A 14,531-nucleotide genomic window follows, 5' to 3' on the forward strand; every position below is an offset into this window, starting at 1 on the left:
ACTTAAAGAGATTAGGTGATCCGCTCACTTGAAAAGATGCAGTTTTAAGATGGATTAGATCTGTCCAGAGTTTCTCTCCCACTATCCTGTACCAAGTCATCAAATTTCTTGAAGATTTAATTTTTTAAACTATCAGTGAATAATTAGCTTATGTGCTCAACAGATTTCAAAGCACATTAGAAGTGTTACCTATTTGATCTTTGTAACAAACCTATGATTTATTCAATTTGCTCATCTCTGTTCATATCACCACCATTGCTTATGGGGGTTAATAAGGTAGGACCTCTGACGATTTGAAGACTAAATGAGGTAGAAAAGTACAGTGTGGAAAAGGAAAAAAAGGAGTAACTTTGTGGAGAAACCTGACAAGCACTACTTAAGCAAGGTTAGAAAGGTTAATATCAAGAGTGATGAGACATGTTAATAGTATGTACTCTTGATGTTCTGAAAATAGCACTTTATCTCTGTGATTTTCCTCCCCAAAACTCATAAACCCAGTCTAATTATAAGAAAAATATCAGACAAATGCCAAATGAGGGACATTCTACAAAATCCCTGACCAGTACTCCTCAAAACTGTCAAGGATTATCAAAAACAAGAAAAGCCTATCACAGCCAAGAGAAATCAAGATGTAATGACTAACTGTAATGTGGTATCCCACAGGGGATCCTAGAAGAGAAAAAGGACATTTAGATAAAAAATAATAAAATTAGAATAATTATAAAATAATTAATATGTCAATATTGCTTTATTAATTATAACAAGTTACTGTACTAATATGTTAATAATAGGGAAAAGTAGGTATGGATGTATATGGGACCTCTCTCTATATACTACCTTCACAATTTTTCTGTAAATCTAAAACTCTTCTAAAAAATAAAGTTTATTATAAAAATGAAATAAGATAATATATAGAAAGGTTTTTTTTAACCATAGTATATTCCTAGGGTGATGATGTTGGTTATGATTAGAGCTGTGTTTTAGTGACAATCTGGCAGTAACTAGAAAGTGGACTAGTGCAGTATTCACAAAGGATTTTCCATGGCTCAAATTTGTACTACAATATTCACAATTTCATTTTCTTGGAAAACACAAACTTTCAGATTCATAATTTCTGAAAGTAGTTCTAGTTATCATCAGACAGATATCAGAAATTATTCAATAGTTCATGAATCATTCTGCAAGTCATTTCTTTTAGTTCTTATCATGCAGCAGGTACTGTCCTAAGTATTGGGAATACAAAGGCTTACATAATTGACCTGCACTCCCAACCCCCAAGAAGTGAACCCATAAAAAAGAAAGGTAAAAGAAACTAGTGTTTATTGACATCCTGTGATATAACAAAAACTTCACCTACACTGCATCTTGTAATCCTCATGATTTAGAAAATGTCTAGGAAATCTTTCACTACTGCCCAAGAGTGCATCCAGTTCTCACCCCTTTTCTGGCACTTACCACACAGTAGAGCAATAGCCAACATACTGCCCATACCCACAACTAAACTGTCAAGTCCTTCAGGACAAAGACCTATTCATTGTTGTGTTTCAAACATAGTAAAGCATAATACCTGCCCATAATTGGTGAAGTGGGTGAATGAGATTTATTTAAGCCTCCCAAAGCTTCTACCAGTAAATCTCATCACCCATATATATGCTCTAGCTGAAGAAGTTGTAGGAACTCTTAAGATTCCAGATCATACCGATGAAAGATAACTTACTGAATGTCTTATCATTTAATATGCCACTCTGTGCTCTTCAGTAAGAATCATTCCTGTATAATAACTAATGGAGCAACACCATACTGCTTTTCTAGACCAGCTCTGTTCCACTTTAATGGAAGTTATCTAAGACAAACTGGATCATATTTGGAAGACTGCTTGATATGCACCTGTTCTTTGCTTTTTTCACCTTGATTGTTAATACTTGCTGGGAACTCTATGCAATGGGTCAGAAATAAGTGTAATTTTTTTCTGAAGTTCAAATTACTCCCTACTCCATTTGGCAGCAGAAAACTTAGAGCCACTAATGCAGGTTAAACTCAGTTAATTTGGGTACTTTCTAGTCAAATCAGTGTAAACTCAATTTAGGGTTCTCTCTCCTTCTTAATTTAAGTTCTACTTGGCTTATTACTCCATGGCATCAGGGAAAGGCACATGTTCCTCAGTCCATGCTGAGTTCTGCTGATATGCACCTCATTCCATCTGACTCATGGAAGGCATCATATCTCAATGCTAGCATCTCCTGAGGACATCTGTCTGTGCTGCTTTCCAGTGGTGGTCCCTTGTTACAAATACAGGGCTGCTCCACAAGTGTCTATCAGGTACACACCCACATTACTCTTAGCTATACTCTTAGCTACTCCTTACACTACATATGAGCAGAAGGAGATTCTCTGTAAGACCGTTCTCCAAGCAACACTGTGGTATCTCCAGCTACTCTGCCGTCCCATGGATAAGGACTGCAGCACCCCTGAAAAACCAGCCAAGAAATAGGGCACGCGGCCTCTCTGAGTTTACCCAGTCCTGGGACAAAACTGTTGCTGAGATAGGTGTAGGGAAAAGCACGTGGCCCTGTGGCCAAGACCTCCAAGAGTTTCTAATGCCATTCCTCTCCAATTATTTCTCCATAGCCCAAAGAATCTTTATCAAGACTAGAAAGAAAAAATGCTCTTACATTATCATGAATTCTTGCCAATTTTCCAATCATTTCTTTTAACTACTATTTCTACCATGAATTTTAAAATCAGAAGCTGGGATCCAATAGTTTGCTTTCAATTGTTTAATAGGCCTTCCTTCTCTGAAACAGTGGCTGCCTGAAATGCAGATAAAGGCCATTCAGAAAAAAAAATTTTTTTAAAGGAACTACTAAAAATGAAAGCACAATTGTTAATGTCAAAATATTCCCTATGATATAATTTGGACCAAGATGAATTTCTGTATTTGAGGTACTGAGACCAAGGCCACAAAAGTATATAGAAAAATACAGTTGTCTCAAGCTGAATATACCATGAATATTTGCTTTCAGAGTGACTTGACAAACTTCTTCACAACCATTTCACAATAATTTGGGGGCTATCCTAATAAATGACCAGATCAACCAAATGAAAAGACCTATGTAGGTGTTTTTTTTTTTGTTTTTTTGGGGGTTTTTTGTGTTTTTTTTTTTTTGTTTTTTGGGGTTTTTTTGGCTAAGCCCTTAAGTATACAATAACCAAGACAAAGAAGAGAGGACAAACCTTATGCTTGGCAAAAAGGAGACTTTCATAATGAACATCATAACTTTATCATGGACTTTGTAACTCCAAATGCTGGCAGTATCCAGAGGGCACTATGTGGACAGAGGTTTCCAATTCTGCCCCCAACCATGAAATCATTCTCATACTCCATCCTGAAGAAAAGAATGGAAAAGGGATACAAACCTAAAGGGCTATGAATTTAACACAAAAGACACTGAGTCAGCAAAAAGACATCTGATGAAGAGTTAGTATCCAAAATATATAAAGAACTTAGAAAATTCAACACTCAAAAAACAAATAATCCAATTAAAAATGGGCAGAAGACATGGAAATGTTTCCAAAGAAGACATATAGATGGCCAACAGACACATGAAAAGATGCTCAATATCACTCATCATCAGGGAAATGAAAATCAAAACCATAATAAGATATCACCTCACATCTGTCAGAAGAGCTAAAATCAACAACACAAGAAACAAGAGGTGCTGTTTCTTGTAGAAAGCAATATCTTGTAGATGTAGAGAAGGGAACCCTCTTGCACTATTGGTGGGAATGCAAATCACTCTGGAAAACAATATGGAGGTTCCTCAAAAAGCTAAAAATAGAACTACCTTGCAATCCAGTAATTGCACTAGCAGGTATTTACTCAAAGAATACAAAAACATTAGTTCAAATAGATACATGCACCCCAGTGTTTAGAGCAACATTATCTACAATAGCCAAACTGTGGAAACAGCTTAAGTGTCTACCAGCTGATGAATGAATAAAGATGAAAGAAAAAAAAAGAAAATGGGGGAGGGGGGGTGATGGAATATTACTCAGTCATAAAATGAATGAAATCCTAAATCTTGCCATTTGTAATAACATAGATGGAGCTAGAGAGCATGATGCTATGCAAAATAAGTCAGAAAAAGATAACTACCATATGATTTCATTCGTGTGGAATTTAAGAAACAAAACAAGTGAGAATAGGAAAAGAGAGAAGCAAACCAGAAAACAGACTCTTAACTATAGAAAAGAAACTGATGGTTACCAGAGGGGAGGTGGATGAGAGGGTAGGTGAAATAGGTGATGGGAATTAAGGAGTGCACTTGTGATGAGCACTGGGTGTTGTACACCTGAAATTAACATTACACTGTAAACTAAAACTGGAATTTAAATAAAAACTTTTAAAAAAAAAGAGAGATGAAACTCGAAGAGTACAAAAGATTATAAATTGCACAGCACGGTTAATTTTTTCTTAACTACCCATTGAGACTGTCAGCAAAAGAAAAAAAAAAAAGATACTCAATTTTCCTTGCATTTCCAAGCATAATAAGAGTGACTGCTACTCTGCTAGCAAATCCTCCAAAATCAATCTTTCCAACAGTAGTATACAGCAAAACGGAATGAAGCAAGACAGTACTAACTGCTCCCAGGTAGCAAATTACAATATTCCAAATCAAATGTCACAAAAGTCTGTACTCTGCTTACTACTTTGGCTGAGATGTGGATACTGAGGTGATTAAAGAAAAAGGAAAACACATGGAAGAAAGAAGAAGGAAGGGAAGGAGGATAGGAGGAAGGGAAGAAAGGGGGGTAGGGATAGAAGGAAGGAAAGAAAAGGAAGGGGGAAAGAGCAACAAAAATGACTTGTGTTATACACAACTCCAGGGTAAAATCATTTCCTCAACAAGTCAGGAATGAAATGAAAGCCAGTGACGGTGCCATTGTTCAAAAAAGTAATGCTTCAAAAAGCTCTTCAGTTTATCCCCAGTGAATTCAGAGCAACAACAACAAAATTTAAGTTTTCTTATCTTTACCTATCCTCCTGGTTTGAGTCTCTTCTCCAAAAGCACTTGATAACTCTCTATGCACCAAGTATAAAATTACCAATTTATGAAATGTTATAAAATACTACTTTTAAAAATGAACGAATGAAAGAAGGAAGGAACAAGCATAAAGCACCCTAAAAGCTTTGAACATCTACACAATAGTTTTTATTCATGTCTCCATAGAACTTACAAGTAAGTTCTAAATCCCATATCCACTTACCAGCTGACTTTCGGTGCTGTTGCTTACAGGTGAAAAAGATACAATCCTCTCAGCATTGTAACCCATTTACCAGACTACATTGTAAATGAACCTTCTTTCCTCCCAAGCTCCCCAGAAAAGGTGTAATAGCAACTCCAGTCACTATAATTGTTCCATAAATGCCTTCCAGGAGATCTGAGAAGACCCAAAAGCCCACAAAGCTTACTGACTTATGTAAAGAATGCACAAAGGAGTTTTATTTTCAATTCCAATTTCTTAATTTTTTTTTATTATTTTCCCCAGCACAAAGCAGTCTTTGTGCCTGTGGACCTCCCTAAATGTTTGTGTCCCAAAGGACACACACAGAGGTGTGAAAAATGTGACTCATGCTTTTGATAAATTCACATTGTAATACATGGCCTTGACAATAAAAAGCAAATGAAATCCTTCTTTCCTCTAATTTTCTTTCATGTCAAAGGTTAGTCTTGCTTATTCAACAACTTAGACCTCAACACTTGAAAAATGATGAGTCTATCCAAGTGGTATCAACAGCAAAGATTTTACAAAGAACAGAAAGTCTTTAGAAAAATAACTCAGGTTAGCAGTTAGAGTTCACAGTTTTATTAGTCCAGAAATAATTACAAACTAACTGATATAACATGTCATTTGCTTACTTCTCCATAATCCACCAGGAAAATTTAAGAATGAGAACATTTGACATTAACTGCCTGACTCACTCTTAGGGCACACTAAAATTTGGAGTATTCATCCTATAAAATAAAAATGTCAAGAATGTAACAATCAAAAAATAAATTCTTCTCTTTTCTAGGAAAAATATGATAATTAGATCTATATTTTAAGCCAACAATAAATCCTAACTACAGATTACCCAATGAATACGACATAAATTTTTGCAAAAAAAATATTATTTGTTCTATCTCTCCTACCATTTGCAGGTAAATGAGAGCAAACTTCTGACAGGCCACCAAAAAATTTAGCTTTAAATGGCAGATAAGATAGTTGTATATTGGTCATACCCAGTTCTGTTCTAAAAAGGATTGAGACTTCTCTTTTTATTTAGTTTACACATGAAACCATTATGAAGTTTTGAATGAAAATAGAAGGTCCCAAAATTTACCTGGCAAAATGATCTTAAACTGTCTATTAACATGGACTTTCCTGTCTGCTCTATAATTTCTTAGTCTGTATTAAGGTAAAAATAATAGCTGACATGTAGTATGTGCTCACAATGTGTCACGCACTGTTTAAAGCATTAGCAAAAATTAACTCAAATAATATTCATAACACTTCTTGCATTTCTTGGAAGAAAAACTAAAACCAATTGGGAATATGAGAAAATGAAAACAGTCTGATTTGTTTGGATGGCTAGATCATGAACTAATTTTTCTGTCATTTTGCCATTAGCATTGCTGTTGTTATTTTCATATAGTAAATATACAATTGTAAAGTTTTTTTTAAACCTCTTCCAAACACTATTTCTACCCTGGAAAATGGGGATAAGAATAGTACCTTCCTCAGAGGGGTACTGTATCAGTGTGTATTTTACACACTGCAAAAATCTTTCCAAAACACCACTTGTATTCATATACATTCAGCTGCTTGTTGAATCTAGTCAAACTTCTTAGTTGGTCATGCCAGTCATTCTTTTTTATCTCACTAGTTCTCCGTATAACCTTTCATTCCAGTCAGGCCCAGGTTCACACCTAAATTATCCCAGCTGCCTATGTTAACTCACCTTCCCTTCCCATCTCCTTATAAATATACTCACTCATCATCCCTCTGCTAATCATGCCTCTCCCATTCTTCATCTTCCAAGTCACATTTTCCTATTTCCTTTAAGTCTTCCCCATCCTACGTGGATCTGACATGTAGAGTATCAGCAACGTGCCTGGCACCTTTTATGTACGTTATTTAATCCTTTCAACAATTCTAGAGACAGTTAATAGTATCCCTATTAGATACACGAGGATTAGAGAGCTTGTGATTTATTCAAGGTGGTGGAAATCAGGGTGTGCACTCAGTTATGCTGATCCATCCTACACTTAAGAGTTTGTATCATGGGACACCTAGATGGCTCACTTAGTTAAGCATCTGAGCTTCAACTGAGACTCAGATCATGACCTCAGGGTTGTGAGATCAAGCTGTACCTTGGGCTCCACACTGGGCAAAGGAGCCTGCTTGGAATTCTCTTCTCTTCCTTTCCCTCTCCCTCTGCCCCTCTACCCTCCCCTTTCTCTCTAAGTTAAAATAAATAATTTATATCACACAAGTCCTTAAGTTTATAATGTCTTGTAATGTTCTCTAATTACTTAATATATGCTAAATCAATGTGATCCCCTAAGTTCCTTGAGATCCACCATGCAGTTCACACCATAAGTGCCACGTAATACTGATCACTTGAATTAACAGACAAGGAAAAGCCTCAAAGCTGCTATGAAGAGGTCCTTAAGTAGTGCAGTTGGTTAGGCGTCAGATTCTTGGTTTCGGGTCACATCTAGATCTCAGGGTCTTGGGATCTGGACCCACTTTGGGCTCTGAACTCATCTGCTGGGGTTTCTCTCTCCCTCTCCCTCTGCTCCTCCCTGGACTTGCATGCATTCGTTCTCTCTCTCTCTCTCTCTCTCTCTCTCCCACCTTCTCTAGAATAATCAATAAGTCTTTTTAAAAAGTGATATGAAATTCCCATAAAAGGGTTACTCTTCAAATATTAAATCATCCCAAAATTGCTTAAAAGGAGTATAAACTACCAGATGCTTCAAACCACCTGGCAGACGCTTCAGGAAAGAACCATCATACAGAAACAATAGGTATTTGAAGATGATGATGAGAAACTCTTGAGGGAATTGGACTTTTGCAGACTGGAGTAGAAGTGTCAGAGGAAGATCAGAGTTGCCCTGCAAAATGTTGAGCACCCAAACACTTAACTTCCAGAGAGTTTATGTCTTAAGAAGTGGGAAAGATAAATAGTGTGTTTCCTTCTATCACTTTCATGTTCCAAGGCATTGCTTTTTCTTTTGACCCTAGTGGTTCATATCAGCGGAAGCAGATTTAGAAGACAACTAAATTGGGTTGTTTCACTACCACTAAGTAAATTCTGACATAATTCTTTATCTTCTATCCAGAGGCCTGGATCCAAATAGAAAGGAGGTAAAGCAATGCCTGAGTATGTCTCAGCAACCACTCACCCAGTTCTTAATCTGGTATGACCAGGAAATATCTAGCCAAATAGCCTGAGTTGCTGTCTTATATCCCTCCCACACCAGGCACAGCAACTGTGTAACAGAACTTCAAGCCCTGAAGGGGTGCCCTGGGGCTAGAGCTAATGCTAATAAACCCACAGCCAAAGAGCTATCTGGGGAAAGCAAAACTTTGATAGCCTCGGGTTTCAACCTTAGCCTATGGCTAATGACCATACCTCTAAAAGAAAACTCTACCCAACATCTTTCCAAGCAGTTTTCTTAGTAATTTTTAAATACTAATTATTTCCATCACTATGGCCCTTAAGTGCTTCTTAATAATTAGTCCACTGGAAACAGTGAACAAACCAGCAGTTAAAATCCCCTAGCTCCTCCTTGCAATCCTGCTCAGTGATGTGTATGAGTCTCTTTGTGACTTTTATTCAGGGCATGTGGCAGCTGGAGCACAATCAACCCCATCCTTCAACAGTCTCATTTGCTGGTTTTCAGGGGTCAGAGACAACACTCCAGCTGCCAGTTCCATGCCAATGACAGGGTGAAGAATCTTTTCCAAAGAAAGGCAATGTTAATAAACAGCCCAAATCACTGACTTAACTCTTTTTATTCTCCTTCCCTCTCCTGTGCCAAGGGACCCCCTCCCCCCCCATGTTGTAATGCCTTTCATCACCAACACAATTAAGTCCACTACCATGCACCCACCCCCAATGCCCTGATTTGTATACTAATGTAGCAAGACTTGGGCAAATAGAGGAAAGAAGTATGATATCTTACTGGAAAGAATCTGTTCACTACACCCCTCAGCCTCTCAGAACTTATTTATATACTCCATAAAAAAATTAATAAAGCATTATTACCTTCTCTAACTTCTAGGTATGCTTCCATATATCAGCCAAGAATGTATTTTCTTTGGGTTTTTTTAAGGATTTGCTAGACTATCACATGAAACATTCCCAATATATATATATATGTATGTACATTCACATTATATTCATTGTGTATAAATACATAACCACAAATACTTAGAAATATTTTCATAGATCTATGTATCACTTATATTTTGAATTTTATTTATATTTATATATGTACAAATATGTAAACATAATACATACTTAATGTATATATACTATGTAAAATACATTAATATGAATATACATTAACAAAAATATTTCAAGTAACATATTAAAAATGTCTTTTATATATAAATATGAATATTTCCTGAAATATATATACCCTCACCCTGAACAAGACTTTGTGAGTCATTTAGGTCCAGGTGAAGTTTCTTACACTTCTTAATTTATATTTTTTATGTTTGTTTATGTTATGAATGGGGAAGGGGTGAAAATTACAAAATCATCACTTCTAATGAACCCTGGTTCCTCTATTATCAGGACAAGTAAAAACATCAACAGTTAGTTCTACAACCTTGAGGTGTCCTCATTGTTTAAAAAGAACATTCTCATTTTCAAGAAGGTAAAGGCATTATAAATGAAAGTTTTACTCTTAAATATCAACTAAAATGACTATTTTTTATGGACTTTATAGATCAATACAGCAATTCCAAAATCAAGCCTAAAACTGGAGGGAACAAAAACTTTTAAATAAAGCTAAGACAATGGTAATATTTATTCCCAGATACACAGATACCTTAAATAACAACATAACATATATAACATAGATAACCATTAAATAATATAGTCTCAATCCTTGGGAAAAGGCTGTTCAGCAGTTTCAAAATGTGTAGGTGCATACCTACCTAAGTCACAGAGAATTTCTATCAAGGAAGGTGTAAATGTACAGTTCTTATTCACTTATTTTTTATTTATCTACTTCCCACTCAACAAATTTCACAAAAGCATTCGAGGCAAAATTCCTCAATAGTTCAATCCAAGATTTTACTAGTCAAAGGGTGTGGACAGAAGGGGAAGTAGTGTTAATATGGCTGCTCCTTTTCCTGTCCTTCCCCAAACCAGGCTCTTTCACACCAAGTCAGCACTATCCTCCCACATTCCCTTAACTCAAAGAGAAATAAATAAATAAACATTTTACTATTTGGCAGTATGTCTGACTTTTTAAAAGCCATTCAACCAAACGTTAAAAGTAAATAATTACACAGTTTATGTATACAACTTGCATTGTTTACGACAATTATAAAGGAAGAAAGGCAAAGAAAGAGGAAATATTTTCTTCTGGCATTTCAAAGTCGCTTCTGACATAACAAGTGATTGCATTTTAAAAATACAAACTGCCTCAATAAATTCTATTCCCCTCAGGAACTGCCAAAATTGCACTCTACAAACACTAGAAAAGAAGAACAATAATACTTCTGCCAAATACAAAGATGGTATCTAACAGTTAAAGAGTTAAGAAAATGATAGAGTTCTGTAATAGATTTCCTTTTCATTCTAAATATGTTTAAAGTATTTTAGCAGCTCAGATGGATATATTTAGCACCTTATACCTCGAAAGAAATAACTAATTTCACTTAAAAACTTTACTATCAATGCCATACCACATGTCCCAAACATTTTTTACCACAAAATTGTTTCATCACTTACATATTAACATCTTGTCAGATACTAAAATTCTCAGAGCATAGCTTAGAAATCAGTTATACAGAATTTAATAACTTATCCAACGGTATGGATAAGAGAAGTACATACATGTGCTAAAGAGGAGAAGAAAGGTATTTATAGAGAATGCTCCTCAAATAATACACACAACAGTACTGCCTCCTACTTTCCCCTTCCCTCCAGGCTTACTTAGTTCCCATACCTTTTGTATAATTCCTTTCTATTTTCCTAATTTTAGTTCTCAAAATGGTTCATGACTATTTGAATCAATCCTACTCAGATTTTTATTTAGTTTAAAAAAAGCCAAATATAACCATCAAAACTACAATAAGCCTGTATGGTATACAGTATTAAAATGGCAAAAAACAGGGCAGCCCCTGTGGCACAGCGGTTTAGCGCTGCCTGCAGCCTGGGGTGTGATCCTGGAGGCCGGGGATCGAGTCCCACGTCGGGCTCCCTGCATGGAGCCTGCTTCTCCCTCTGCCTGTGTGTCTCTGCCTCTCTCTCTCTCTCTCTCTCTCTCTCTCTCTCTCTCTCTCTGTGTGTGTGTTTGTGTGTGTCTCTATGAATAAATAAATAAAATCTTTAAAAAAAATTAAATTAAATTAAATTAAAATAAATAAAATAATAAAATAAAATAAATAAAATAAAATAAAATAAAATAAAATAAAACAAAACGGCAAAAAATATAGGAATTAAAACAAGATGTTCCCCTTTCAAGAACACTACAATTGGGATGCCTGGGTGGCTCAGTGGTTGGGAGCCTGCCTTTGACTCAGGTAGTGATCCCCGGATCTGGGATCGAGTCCTGCATAGGGTTCCCTGAAAGGAGCGTGCTTCTCCCTCTGCCTATGTCTCAGCCTCTCCTCTCAATCTGTGTCTCTCATGAATAAATATATCTTTTTCAATATTTTATTTATTTATTTGTGACAGACACAGAGAGAGAAAGAGAGAGGCAGAGACACAGGCAGAGGGAGAAGAAGGCTCTATGCAGGAAGCCCAACGTGGGACTCAATCCCAGGTCCCCAGGATCACACCCTGGGCTGAAGGCAGTGCTAAACCGCTGGGCCACTGGGGCTGCCCAATAAATAAATCTTTAAAAAAAAAAAAAAAGAACACTTCAATTTTAGCTAAAGTAAATATGATAAAGGTTAGAGTATATATAAAATATCTCTGAAAGGATACACAAAAACTGATCATTGTTGCTTCTAATTATTTTTAACTGTATATTCTTTTGTAATATTGGTATTTTCCATTATATGTATGTATTGCTTTTGCAAAAAATAAAAATATAAATTAAATTAAATTTTTTTAGACAAATACTAAAACAATAAAATTTAAAATCTACATAGCAAACATAACATGGTGAGATTTGCTACCTATCTCATACATGGGCTATACATAGGTAGCATATTTAGTGAAAAATTAAAACTATATATGAAATTTAAAATTAATTAAAATTTTATAATTAACAAGAAATACTAAGATCTCCAGAGAAAAAACAAACAGCTATCCAAAATAAAATATAAAGCTGATGTTGATGGATTATAACTGACTCTTTATTCAACATTAGTATTCAAATAAATATCTAAAAATGTAAAATTATTGAATCCACAGTCAGGGGATATTAAAAAAAATTTCAGAATGTTAGAGACTTGGAAGAAGGGATATTAACCTTTCAAAGCAGTGACAACATGACAAAATTCTCAGGAAAAGAAAAAATTATTCAAACTTAAAATTTTACTTTGAATATTGTTGCTACACAATGCTACATTAGTTTCAGGCGTACAACTCTGTGATTTGATAAGTTTATACATTATGCTATGTTCACCACAAGTGTAGCTATTATCTGTTCCATTACAATGCTATTAACGATATCTCTTTTATTCCATTAGCTTATTCATTCCATAACTGGAAGGCTGTATTTCCCTCTCCGTTTCACCCATTTTGAGCAACCCCCACCCCTACTCCAGCAATCATCAGTTTGTTCTCTGTATTTGTAGGTCTGATTCTGCTTTTTGTTTATTCATTTGGGGATTTTTTTAGATTCCACTCGTGAATGGAATCATATGATAGTTGACTTTCTCAGTCTTATTTCATTCAGCATAAAACTCTCTAGGTCCATCAATGCTGTCTCAAATGGCACAAACTCATCCATTTTATGGCCTTATAATATTGCATAGTACATATACCACATTTTCCTTAACGATTTGTCTATTGATGGACACTTACTTGCTTCTGTATCTTTAAATAATGGTGCACTTTAAATAATGCTGCAATAAACATAGGGGTGTATTTATCTTTTTGAAGTAGTATTTTCACTTTCTTTGAGTAAAGACCCAACAGTAAAATGACTGGATGTTATACTATTTCTAATATTTTGAGGAATCCCCATATTTTTTCCATAGTAGCTGTACCAATTTACATTCCCACCAAAAGTGTATGAAGAAGGTTCCTTTTTCTCCACATCCTTGCCAACACATTTGTCTTTTTTATTTTAGCCATTCTAACTGGGGTAAGGTGATAACTCATTGTGGTTTTGATTTGCATTTCCCTGATGATTAGTGATCTTGAACATCTTTCCATGTGTCTGTTGGCCATCTGTATGTCTTTGGAAAAACATCTTTTCAGGTTCTCTCCCCATTTTCTAACTGGTTTGTTTGGCTTTTTGGTGTGGATTTATAGAGGTTCTTCATATATTTTGGATATTAACCTCTTATCAGATACATCATTTGCAAATATCTTCTCCCATTCAGTAGACTTTTTGTTTTGTTGGTTTCCTTTACTATGCAAAAGCTTTTTATTTTGGTGTAATCTCAACAGTTTATATTTGCTTTTGTTTCCCTTGCCTTGAGACATATCTAGAAAAATGCTATGATGGTCAGTGTCAGAGAAATTACTACCTGTGTTCTCCTCTAGAGTTTCTATGGTTTCAGGTTTCACATGAAGTCTTTAACCCATTTTGAGTTTCTTTTTGTGTGGGGCATTAGAAAGTGGTCCAGTTTCATTCTTTTACTCAGCACCACTTATGGCAAAAAACTGTCCTTTCCCCATTGTAAATTCTTGCCTCCCTTGTCATACTAATTAAACATATAGGCTTATTTCTGGGATCTCTATTCTGTTCCACTGATCTATGTGTCTATTTTTGTGCCGGTGCAATACTGCTTTATTACAGCTTTGTAGTGTATTTTGTAATCTAGTATTGTCATACCTCCAGCTTTGTTTCTTCTCAGGATTGTTTTGGCTACATGGGGTCTTCTGTGGTTCTACACAAATTTTAGTATTATTTGTTCTACTATTGTAAAAAATGCTGTTGGCATTTTGATAGGGATTGCACTGAATCCGTAGATTGCTTTGGAGAGTGTGGACATCTTAAAATATTAATTCTTCCAATCCATGAGCATGGAATATCTTTCCATTTGTTTGCATCATCTTCAATTTCTTCCATCAGTGTTTTTGTAACCTTTCAGAGTAAAGGTCTTTGATCCCTTTGGTT

Source organism: Nyctereutes procyonoides, unplaced genomic scaffold (assembly GCF_905146905.1).
Source record: "Nyctereutes procyonoides isolate TBG_1078 unplaced genomic scaffold, NYPRO_anot_genome, whole genome shotgun sequence".
NCBI lineage: Eukaryota > Metazoa > Chordata > Mammalia > Carnivora > Canidae > Nyctereutes > Nyctereutes procyonoides.